Genomic DNA, 13,248 nt, shown 5'->3' on the forward strand with positions numbered 1-13,248 from the left:
AAGACTTACTCTCTTAGAAATTTTCAGATAGGCAATACAGTATTATTAATACAGTTACCATGCCGTACATTATATCCCTATGACTTACTCATTTTATAGCTAAAAATTTGTACCTTTTTACCCCCTTCCCTCATTTTGGCTATCCCCCTGCCTCAGGCAACCACCAATCTGTTTTCAATATTCATGAGCTCATTTTTGTTTGATTTTTGTTTTGGAGATTTTTAATTTAAGATTCCATATATCATACAGTATTTTTCTTTTTCTTTCTGACTTGTTTCACTCAGCATAATACCCTCAAGTTCCATCCCTGTTGTTGCAAACAAGATTTCATTTTTTATAGCTGAATAATATACCACATTTTCTTTTTCCATTCATCTGTTGGTGGACACTTAGGTTGTTTCCATGCTCTGGCTTTTGCAAATAATGCTGTACTGAACGTGGAGATGCATTTATCTTTTTAAATTAGTGTTTTCATTTTCTTTGGATAAATATCCAGAAGTAAAAAAAACCTGGATCACATGGTAGTTTTATTTTTAATTTTTTGAGGAACCTCCCTACTATTTTCCATAGCGAATGCACCAGTTGACTTCCCCACCAACAATGCACAAGTGTTTCCTTTTCTCCACATCCTTGCCAAACTTGTTATTTCTTGCCTTTTTGATAATAGCCATTCTAACAGGTATGAGGTAATATCTCATTGTGGTTCTGAATTGTATTTCCCAGGTGATTAGTGATGTTGAGTATAATGTATAATTGTGTACTGATCCACAAGCCTTATCCATAAAGAAGAAATTAAATAATTAATGTTAGTTAAATTGTATCCCATAAGCAAGGCAAAGGAATTGCACTGATAGGGCTTCCCCGGTGGCGCAGTGGTTAAGAATCCGCCTGCCAGTGCAAGGGACGTGGGTTCGGGCCCTGGTCCGGGAGGATCCCGCATACCGCGGAGCAACTGGGCCCGTGCGCCACAACTACTGAGCCTGCGCTCTGGAGCCTGCGGGCCACAGCTGCTGAAGCCCACGTGCCTAGAGTCCATGCTCCGCAACAAGAGAAGCTACCGCAATGAGAAGCCCGCATACCGAAACGAGGAGTAGCCCCCGCTCGCCGCAACTAGAGGAAGCCCACACGCAGCAATGAAGACCCAATGCAGCCAAAAGTAAAAAAAAAAATTAATTAGAAAAAAAAAGAAATTAAACGGATAAATACTTTTACTTCCTAGAGTAGGTCTTAGAGGCGGTCCAGTGGTTGAGACTCCGAACTTCCTTTGCAGTGGGCATGGGTTTGATCCCTCGTCAGGGAGCTAAGATCCTGCATGCCGCACGGCGTGGTCACAAAATAAAATAAAGGTGCCTTTTTTTTAAAATGAAAAATACACCTGTATTTCTGTGTTGAGGTATGTAGAAGTAAAAGCAGCCAACACCTGAAAGTGCTACAGGGGAAACTGTCCTCAGGGAAGAACTACATTTCAATTAATGTTATAAGGTGAAAGAAACATTAATAGAAGGAGTTAAGGACATAAGGAGTTTTGGTGGAACCTTGACTTCCAGGTAACATTGTGCAAGGACTCCAGACAATGTACAATTTACATACATATTTATGGAGCTTTTCTTTTAAGCAATTTGGGGATTGAAGTCTAGGGAATGAGAATTGACCTGGAAGTCCCAAGAGTCTTGTGGAAACAGACAAGAACAAGAATAAAGGGACTCATGAGATCAGCAAAAATGATCCCAAATCAGATAAGAAGGGTGAGGTTGTGAACGTTGCAGAGGGCAGTGGGGAGGTCTCCCAATGAACGCACACACATTTCTAGGGGTCCCACCTGACTGCTACTGATCATTATCATTCCACTTGAGACTGTGAACACAGTTTTTGGGTCTGCAGTTAAGTGGTCTTACTCCAAGTGCAGGGACTCCCTTTGATTTAGAGAAATGTTTGAGTATATAATCTAATATTTCTGTATCATATATACAACTTCATAAGGCTGACTTTAACTGATATTGTCTGCTAATACAACCACAACTCTGTTCAACAATTCTGACCTTTGATACATTTTCCCACTTTGAAAAGCATGCCTCCCTAAGTCAAGTTTTCTGCTTGACTATACGGAACTTGGTCCATTTTCAACTGTAGCAATTATTATTTTTATGGTCTAATTAAGAATAATCTGACCTACATGAATTTATCTAAGATTCCTGAGCTGATATAAGGGGAGAGGTAGCTTAACTAACTCAGCAAAACTGATTTCAGATTACGGGGAACTACGTGTCACCAAATAATGACTGAGAACCAGCAACAGTGGTGATCAAGGGCTATTCCAGGAATACAAGACTGTAATTATTCCATTGTTACTGAAAAGCGTGTTGTTTATCACTACTCCATACAACTGTCAATGATGAGTGAGTAACAGCATGCTACATAAATATTCATGGAGACTTTTTCTAAGCATCTCAACTAAGGGAAGCATTATTTTCATCACACATCAAAACAAATAATAAAAAAAGGCAACAACTGTAAGAACAAAAAAAAAAATAATCAAACAATGGTGTTCTAAAATTTCTTTGTTAGTGATAGGCCTAAAACATATTCAAGATTCTTGGTTTTGTTCATCTAACAAATATTTATTGAGTGCTTATTGTGTACTGCACACTATGCCAGCCTTGGTTAGTGAACAATGAGTGCTCTCTTCTCAGAACTGACAACTTGGAGCCTATGAAAACATTCAGCCTGAAGGTATCTCAAAAGCCTCCTGCCAGCTTGCCAATCTTGGGCTTACCATTTAGGCTGTTTAGCTTAGTTCAGCCTCAGATTTTCTGGCCACATCTGTACAGATGTAGTAATTAGTTCAGATCTGTAGGCCACATGAGAAAGGGACATGAATATTAATAGACCCTTGATCAATAATTTCAGAAGGTTGCATTTTGGGATTTCTGAGCCTAGGGAAGCCATACGTGAAAAGAGAAAGCACAAGGTCAGAGGCACAACACACTGGGCTAGAAAATCCATCGATAAAAGAATGAGGGGACTCATGTATTTTGGAGGCAATCTTCTAATGCTGCTCAGAAAAGCATCCTCAGGACACTACTCTGTTTAAAACACTGTATTGATTTCCTCCTTGCCTTTGGTTTAATTCCAGATTCCTTTATGTAACTCTGAAACCTCTGCTTATCTCATGGGCAGCATTGATTTTGCCTCTGAGCCAGTTTTACAGTGTTCACTCTCCCTGAAATATTCTTCCTTATCTCATCACTTGGATAATTGCTTCTCAGCTTCAGGTATTAATGGAGTCATTTCCTCTAGAAAACATGTCATGTTCCCCTCCCCGCCAGAGAATGGTTTAGACACCTTTCCTTCTGTGTTGCTAAAGAATTCTATATTCCTCCCACCCTAGTATCACACGGCAATAATTGCCTTCTGATTTGTCTGTAATTTGGAGGTCCACGTAATTTATTGTCCAAACCAGAACACTTTTGAAAGAAAAAGAGGGATAAAAATAACTAAAATTTTATGTATTTCAAAATTAAGTATTTACTAGCTGGCAAATGGATATAAATTATGTATGTATATATATATATATATATATATATATAATTTTATTTTTTTCTTTTTTCTGGCTGTGCTGCATGGCATACGATATCTTAGCTCCCCCACCAGGGATCGAACTCATGCCCCCTGCAGTGGAAGTGCAGAGTCCTAACCACTGGACTGCCAAGGAAGTCCCCTAAAAATATTTTTTAAATAAAATTATTTCTTTAAAAAAGCAACATATTTGTACTTATTAAAGCAAAAACAACCTTTGTGTTAATTATCTGAACATTAAAATAGTATAAGCAGAATGATTATTCTTGTTATATATTCACATATTTTAAACAGCTTCTTAGTTGTATGTATAATACTGTGGCATGTTATTTCACTTGTGGAGAATGTAGCTTTGAAATATAGTTGTATTGTTTTCATTTTTTTCATAAAGTTGTCTGCAATCTTCAAAGTTGTGTTTTACGTTAATAAATTTGAAATTATTGAAATCTTTAAATGGCCTGTCTCCATAAAACTTGGTACTTTTAGTTGAGAAAATACTCTCCTTACAGGTACCAAAGTACCTCATAACCTCAAGAAATGTTTGCCAAATACAGCATATTCTCAATTTAAATGTTCCCTTTGATATTGAAATGTGTAAATATTTTAGTCCAAATGTTTTTAAAGGTTCTATCTTTTTGCTTCCATTCAGAGTACTTTTCTTCAATAGAAGTTTTTATTAGACAAAAGTCATCACAGAAGTTTTCTCAATTTATGATTATTCAGATTATGTAAAATCCATTCTCAATTTCATGTACATATTATAAGTTTATCCAATTAAAAATAGGAGTTTTATTAAGGTACTTCCTGCAAGTTGAAATATTCAGAAGTGCAATAATACAATTTCAAAATTAAATATTTTCCATTGAGCTGTCATTGTTTAATTGGTTCATTTCCTACTTAACTTCTATAGGGATCAATTTCAAAGCCGTTTTTTTGCAAGCTTTGATTTCAAGAATTGCAAACTGGCAAAACTTCACTAGCTAAAGATTTTGGCATCACAATCGTTAAATACTTTTAGGCTGAGTTACATAATCATTCTTCTAATGTTCAAACAGGTCTAAATCTGATTGACAGTGGCCAACAATGAGATCAGCTATGTAGCCTCCATGCTTAAAAATATAGTTGTTTTTCGGGGACTTCCCTGGTGGTCCAGTGGCAAAGAATCTGCCTTCCAATGAAGGGGAAGCAGGTTTGATCCCTGGTCGGGGAGCTAAGATCCCACATGTTGGGGGGCAGCTAAGCCCGCGCCACAACTACTGAGCCTGCGTGCCTCAACTAGAAAGCCTGCATGCCACAAACTAAAGATCCCATGTGCTCTGGAGCCCACACAGCACAACTGGACAGAAGCCCACGCACCGCAACGAAGAGCCCGTGAGCTGCAATTAAAGATCTCACACGTTGCAACTAACACCCGATGCAGCCAAAAATAAAATAAATAAATATAATATATATATATATTTGTTATGGAAAACCAGCCTCATTTAAAAAAATGCCATAGGTTACTTGCTCTGACAACTATAGTTTCTATTTTAATTGGTAGGATATTAATTATGAATAATATATGTGGTGCAACCAATTCCAAGTACATTTCTGCTTAAAAAGTTTCTTAACTTAGTAAGATCATTCTTTTTGTCATTGAGGCTTTGTTTCACCAAACTTTGTATGCATACTGCCACTGCAAAAATTTTTTTCAGTGTTGGGCTTTTAAACTAATCTACATTATCATTCGCAATAATGACAGATGTTCAACAAAATAAATTTTGAAAAACTAAAAATAGAATTACCATATGACTCAGCAATTATACTCCTTGGTACATATCCAAAAAAAACCCAAAAACACTAATTTGAAAAGATACATGCACCCCAATGTTCGTAGCAGCATTAATTGCAATTGCCAAAATATGGAAGCAACCTTAAGTGTCCATCAACAGATGAATGGATAAAGAAGATGTGGCACATATATACAATGGAATATTACTCAACCATAAAAAGAAGCCATAAAAAAGAATGAAAATTTTGCCATTTGCAGCAATATGGATGGATGTGGAGGACATTATGCTAAGTGAAATAAGTCAGACAGTGAAAGACAGACATGTATGATAATATTTATATGTGGAATCCAAAAAATACAACAAACTAGTGAATACAACAAAAAAGAAGCAGACTCACAGATATAGAGAACAAACTAGTGGTTACGAATGGGAGTGGGGAGAGGAGCATTATAGGGGTGGGGGAGTGAGAGATACAAGTTATTGGGTGTAAGATAGGTTCAAGGATGTATCGTACAACATGGGGAATATAGCCAATATGTTGTAATAACTGTAAATAGAAAGTAACCTTTAAAAATTGTATAAATTTTTTTAAATAAAAAAATAAAAATATTTCAATAAATTTTACCTGACAAATAATGTAATTAATCTGAGAAAGGGATGATCTATTTGATATGTATGTGGCAAGTATAATTTCTGTGTTTCATAGAAAGTAAAATATTATCTGAATATAAATACATTCCAACATTAAAATATGATATGCTTTAAAATGTTATAAAAAAAGATTTACTCTGAGTCCATGACTTAGGTGAAAACTCAATCTATTATTGAATTCCATTAATTCAGCTGATTTGCTATTTGAAACATCCAATGATACTGGTATTATTTAACTGCTAGCTCATCTGCTAATGGAACTTACATATAAATAGCTACTGTTGGGCTTCCCTGGTGGCGCAGTGGTTGAGAGTCCGCCTGCCGATGCAGGGGACACGGGTTCGTGCCCTGGTCCGGGAAGATCCCACATGCCGCGGAGCGGCTGGGCCCGTGAGCCATGGCCGCTGAGCCTGCGCGTCCGGAGCCTGTACTCCGCAATGGGAGAGGCCACAACAGTGAGAAGCCCGCGTACCGCAAAAAAAAAAAAAAAAAAAGCTACTGTTTCATGTCTTATACATGCACAAGATTCTTGAACTCAATAAAGACTGAAATTACTTTAGAAGAACAATCATTTGAGCTAAATGAAAAGTTAGGCTTCAAAAAGAGATATGTAAACACACGTTTTGAAGTTGCATACATTAAATCATCATATTTGGATAGCCTTTAAAACATAACTGCCAATATTTGAAATAGATGGTAGTGATATTTCAGCTGATATACATCATCTAGTTTTCATGTGGTCAATTATATCACTACAGACACCATTGTAGTAGTAAATGTCAACAAATGTTTTGTGCAATTTATGCATTCATCACAACTTTCTTGAGAAATAGAAATATAGTTCTTACATTTTCATAAATGTGCACTTCCTTTAAAAAAATTCTGCTGAAAGAGTAAATAGTTGTTGAATTAAATGATATAGTAAATATTTAAAACATTTTTAAGGCTGTTTTCTATATATTACACCGTAAGACTCAGTTACACACAGCTTAGTTATAATTTTGCATTTTCCCCACTGGCCTCATCAAGTTGTAGCCACACAGTCATGGCACACTAACTAGTTCACCAAATGACCCAGGAGCAGCAGCTCCCAATATTTCTCCCACCCAGCACCAGGATCCACAAGAAGTTGGCTGCCTCTAAACCACTCATGTTAAAGAATCAGTTTTCATAACAGTTTTATTGAAATGTAGTTTGTATATCATAAAATTAATCCATTTAATGTATACAATTCAATTGTTTGTAGTATATTCATAGAGTCATGCAACCATCACCACAATCTAATTTTAAAACATTATCACCAACAAAGAAACCCATACCTCTTAGAAGTCAGTCTCCATTTCTTTCCCCAATCTGGCCCTAGAAAAACCACTAGTCTATTTCTGTTTCTATAGAGGTGCCTATTCCGGACATCACATTTAAATTTAATCATATCACATTTGGTCTTTTTTGAATGGCTTCTTTTAGTTAGCATAGGTTTTTCATGTTTCAAGTTTTATCCATGTTGTAGGATGAATCAGTGCTTTGTTCCTTTTTATAATTGAATAATATTTTATTGTATGGATATACCACATTAAATTGTTTAAACAGAAAACATGATGAATACTATTCTTGAAAGGGAAAGATTAGTTACAGTGCATAAGAAAAGAATGGGGGAAGGGAGAGAGTCTATTGCTGATTATTTTTGAGATTTAACCACATGTTAATTTGAAAACTCTGTTCACTTTATGTGTCTCGCATGCTACTAACTGATACCACACTGAAAATAAAAAGTGGAACTCTAACAAGACTATCCCAGTTTACGTTACGGAAACTTTTAGTAAAAATATTTCCTTAAAATATGAAAAAACAATAAAAAATGCTAAACCGTAAGGATGCCAAAATAACAAATATAAACCAGGTATGTAGCGGAATTATGGTTTCCCTATCTAAATCTCATGGTAGAATATATATTTTCATGAGGACAGTAGGCTAACATAATGCCTGGCTCTCAATTCAGAACTTTTGAATGAGTGATTTTAATGTTTTCCCAGTAAGTATGATTAAAATAACCTTTACGTGAAAAGGTAATGGAGCATTATCTTGAGGCACTAACACAAACAAATAACTCTTTCTATTGTTTACCACCATAATTTATACATTATGCAAATGTCATTTAACTACATATTGATTGCCTTAAACTGTAATTTATAATAACATATTATATAACATACATAAATAAATATCTTATATTTTTCTTGAAAGTAAAGTGGTTTAAAATGCGTTATGTCATTTAATTCTCACATTTCTAATTTTACAGAGATGTGGTTATATCCACACCTTGTCACAGTTTAGGTTCCCTGAAAAGATGACTCTGAAATAGAGACTAGTGTGTGGAAAAGTTTATTAGGGAAGGTTCTTGGTATCAACACATGGAAAGGATTTGGACAGAGAGAAAAGTTGGGTTTTCTGCAGTTTAATGAAGGATACAGCTCCTCCTGTGGGGAGATCTAAAGCTGATACGGCACTTCAGAATTGTCCTAAGTTGCTGAAGGAAGCCAGAATTCACATCCCTTCCTTGACCAGTCTTTGAATGTGAGCTGCCCCAGGAAGGGGGCATGACATTGAGCAAAGTGACTTTCTCCAGCTTAGGCACTTTCTAGAGCTGATAGCTAATCACTGTCTGCTGGAAGCACATCAGTAGCTGGAGAAATAAACCCTTCATTCCTACAAAGCGTTCTAGGCAGCACGTCACATCCACTACAATCATTGTCTATGTTCTTATTAATTCCTTAATTTTTTATAAAGTTCACAAATCTTTTTAAAATATGTGTATTTCTTTTAGTTAAAAGAGAGCCAAACTTGTAACAAATACTCTGGCTTCAAGTCCTATCTAGGCCATAGATTAGCTGTGTGATTTGGGACAAATTTGTTAATCATTTTGATCCCCTTTTTTCCTTATATAAAGTGAAGGATGCTGTATTTGTTAATCTCTAAGAAACTTTCAAATACTAAAAACTATAAATAAAAGCCATATATATAATTATATATATATATATATATATATATATATATATACGATAATCAGCCTTATTAAGTTTAAGTGAAGAAGTCATATCAACTCACAACAGATTGCTGAATGGTGGTCCTATCACATTGTTCACAAAGTTAGGGCAGTTTGTCAGAGGCACTGCAATAGTTTTCTACTGCTACATAAAAAAACACCACAAATTTAGTGTTGCAAAACAACCTCCATTTATCATCTCTCAGTTCCATAATCAGAAGTCCAAGCATGGCTCACCTGGGTTCTCTGGACAAAGTCTTGCATGGCTGAAATCAAGGTGTCGTGGGGTAGAACCCGAGGTTTTCTTTTAAGCACATTCCAATTGTTGGCCGAATTCACTTCCTTGCAGTTATAGGACTAAGGCCTGAGACCCTAAAAGTCACTGCTCTCTATAGCAGTTCACAAAATGGCTGTTTGCTATCTTCCTCAAAGCTATCAAGAGAGCATATCCCTGACTGTTTACATTGGCAAACTCTAGACCCCTTCTTAAGAGCTTACATGAGTAGATCAGAATCCCCTTAGATTATCTCCCTTCTGATTAATTCAATTGGGTACTTCAATTACATTTACAAAAATCCCTTTTGCTTATTATAAAACATAATAATGAGAGTGATATCACATCTTGTCCACACGCTTCACCCACACTCAAGATGAAGGGATTATACATAATGTATACAATATGCAGGGAGTCATAGACTGATTATTTGTACCCCTCCAAAATTCATATGTTGAGCCCAAACTCCCAATGTAATAGAATTTGGAAGTGAGTCTTTTGGGTTTATCAGTAGGGCCTGCATGATGGGATTAGTGCCTTTATAAGGAGAGGCCTCAGAGAGCTTTCTCTCTCTCTCTCCAAGTGCTCATGCTTGTAGAGAGATGCAAATGTGTGTTGTTTAAGCCCAGTCTATGGTATTTGTTATGCAACCCAAGCAGACAAATACAGGTGGGAATCTTGGGGGCCATCTTAGAATTCTGCCTACTGCAGGCATATAGAAGAACTTGTATGACTGTGCATCTTTGGGTTTTGGAGGTAAAGAGGTCAGTCTACTGTGTGCTCTCATGTACTGGCTCTTAGATACAGGAGTAATCTAGTAATTAAATGTCTTCCATAAGAGATTAACACAGAAATCACTGACCAACAGTTCAACTTGACAATAGCAAGCTGTGGTAATTCTCTGTGCTGAATATGGTTGTAGAGTTGTAAGATAGCAGACAAGGGAGATTTAAGGAAATTTAAAGATTAAAGTTCTCAGCCTTGTCATATCTGCCACAATATTTTCATCCTGTTTCTTGGAATCCAGTTCCTTCCCCAGCAGTGCCTTTCTCATCCCTTGAGACCTAATGAATTGAGCATCTCATTGACACTACAACTGCAACTTTCAAAAGACAGTCCCAGACTTCCCTGCTGGTCCAGTGGCTAAGACTCCATGCTCCCAATGCAGGCAGCAGGGATTTGATCCATGGTCAGGGAAGATCCTGTGTGTCTTGGCCAAAAAAAAAAGAATCCAGTCCCAATATTGGTCCTCAGCTTATCTGCTCTGGCCCTTTAGGAGATGAAAGATTTGTTCTAAGTTGCCATCAAAGCTTTATCATTTTCGACTATATTCTGAGTGAGACTTTTACAACCTTCATTTCCTCTTTTGTTGGTGTAAACTTTGCAGAGCATTTATAAGATGCCACATATATACACTATTAATAATCATTATTGTTTCTTTAACAACTAAATTATTCAGCTATTTGATCTCTCAATGGCTTATCTTCCATACTCATCATCACCTGTGGCCACCAGGAATGATTTGAATATCTATGATGGTAGCACATGACATATGTTACCATTCTCCCCTCTGCTAGCAAGAAGGTGATCCACACACACCTCAAACATGTGAGGAACCAACCCAGAATCTTACTTTGAGGGTGTGCTTCCTAGAGCTATACCTGCTACCAATTACTTTATTAGTCAGAGATCTCAAAATATATGGTTCCTTCGGTTTTGAGCATCATTTCATAAATTATCTTTTGTACAGAATTATGGGCAGGATTTAGTGAATATACCAAAGAAGTGTGCAGAACTCCAGGGCGATTAAAATTTGACATCAGTTACTACCAATAAACTCGATGTCCAAGGGAAATGAACAGTTATTAGAACCCAAAGAGAGAGATGTATAAAACAAATTGCCTGATGTGAATATGAACAAAGCCAGAATAAAATATAACCCAATATCACTTTCCTTCCACTATTCTAACTCCTGCCAGAACCTCTCATTGGCCAAAACAATCTAAAAGCCGTAAGATAAAGATGGTCTAAAAGTTCAAGTATATAGGCCAACTGGGGCAGCCTCCGAAAGCACACAATAGGATGAGCAAAGATACGAGTTGTATCTTGAGGGTAACATGGAAGAAATCCAACTCACCACCCAATGATTCAAAGCATTTGCTTGTAAAAGTATAGAGATGTGTAAAGTTAGGGATATTTCATACTAATACTTCCTAAGGAGGAAAAAACTGTGTCACTTTAACCAAATCTCCAGAAAATTCTTAACATTTAATTTTAGTATATGCTATAGGCAAAGTCTAAAGGAAAATTCGAAATAATCTAAGTACGTGTCAAAATGCAATAATTTAATACAAAAATTTAAGCATATCTAAACCATGCATATGAAATAATAATTGAAAGGTAAAAATATATTTCAAATTTCTATCAGTTTCTTCATTATAAAACTAATATTAAATGTAATATTAAACTAATAAAGAAAATTTAATAAAAAGTTGAAACTAGGACAAAAGGAGAAAAATATGTACTCTAATACAAACGTAATTAAATCTTGGTATATACTCTTTTTTCTTGAAAATTTGAATTTTATTTTATTTTTTTAAAGAGCAGGTTTTTTTAGTTATCCATTTTATACATATTATTGTATATATGTCAATCACAATCTCCCAATTCATCACACCACCACTCCCGCCTGGCCACTTTCTCCCCTTGGTGTCCATATGTTTGTTCTCAACATCTGTGTCTCAATTTCTACCCTGCAAACAGGTTCATCTGTACCATTTTTCTAGGTTCCACATATCTGCGTTAATATACGATATTTGTTTTGCTCTTTCTGACTTACTTCACTCTGTATGACAGTCTCTAGATCCATCTACGTCTCTACAAATGACCCAATTTTGTTCCTTTTTATGGCTGAGTAATATTCCATCATATATATGTACCACATCTTCTTTATCCATTCGCCTGTCTAGGGGCATTTAGGTTGCTTCCATGTCCTGGCTATTGTAAACAGTGCTGCAATGAACATTGGGGTGCATATGTCTTTTTGAATTATGGTTTTCTCTGGGTATATGCCCAGTAGTGGGATTGCTGGGTCATATGGTATTTCTATTTTTAGTTTTTTAAGGAACCTTCATACTGTTCTCCAGAGTGGCTGTATCAATTTACATTCCCACCAGCAGTGCAAGAGGGTTCCCTTTTCTCCACACCCTCTCCAGCATTTCTTGTTTGTAGATTTTCTGATGATGCCCATTCTAACTGGTATGAGGTGATACCTCATTGTAGTTTTGCTTTGCATTTCTCTAATAATTAGTGATGTTGAGCAGCTTTTCATATGCTTCTTGGCCATCTGTATGTCTTCCTTGGAGAAATGTCTATTTAGGTCTTCTGCCCATTTTTGCACTAAGTTGTTTGTTTTTTTAATATTGAGCTGCATGAGCTGTTTATATATTTTGGAGATTGTTTGTCTGTTGATTCATTTGCAAATATTTTCTCCCATTCTGATGGTTGTCTTTCATCTTGTTTGAAGTTTCCTTTGCTGTGCAAAAGCTTTTAAGTTTCATTAGGTCCCATTTGTTTATTTTTGTTTTTATTCCCATTACTGTAGGAGGTGGATCAAAAAAGATCTTGCTGTGATTTATGTCAAAGAGTGTTCTTCCTATGTTTTCCTCTAAGAGTTTTATAGTGTACAGTCTTACATTTAGATCTCCAATCCATTTTGAGTTTATTTTTGTGTTAGGGAGTGTTCTAATTTCATTCTTTAACATGTAGCTGTCCAGTTTTCCCAGCACCACTTATTGAAGAGGCTGTCTTTTCTCCGTTGTATATCCTTGCCTCCTTTGTCATGGACTAGTTGGCCATAGGTGCATGGGTTTATCTCTGAGATTTTTATCCTGTTCCATTGATCTATATTTCTGTTTTTGTGCCAGTACCAT

Source organism: Delphinapterus leucas, chromosome 17 (genome assembly GCF_059928025.1).
Source record: "Delphinapterus leucas isolate spDelLeu-1000000601 "Yukka" chromosome 17, BTC_Dleu_Yukka2, whole genome shotgun sequence".
In the NCBI taxonomy this organism is placed as follows: Eukaryota; Metazoa; Chordata; class Mammalia; order Artiodactyla; family Monodontidae; genus Delphinapterus; species Delphinapterus leucas.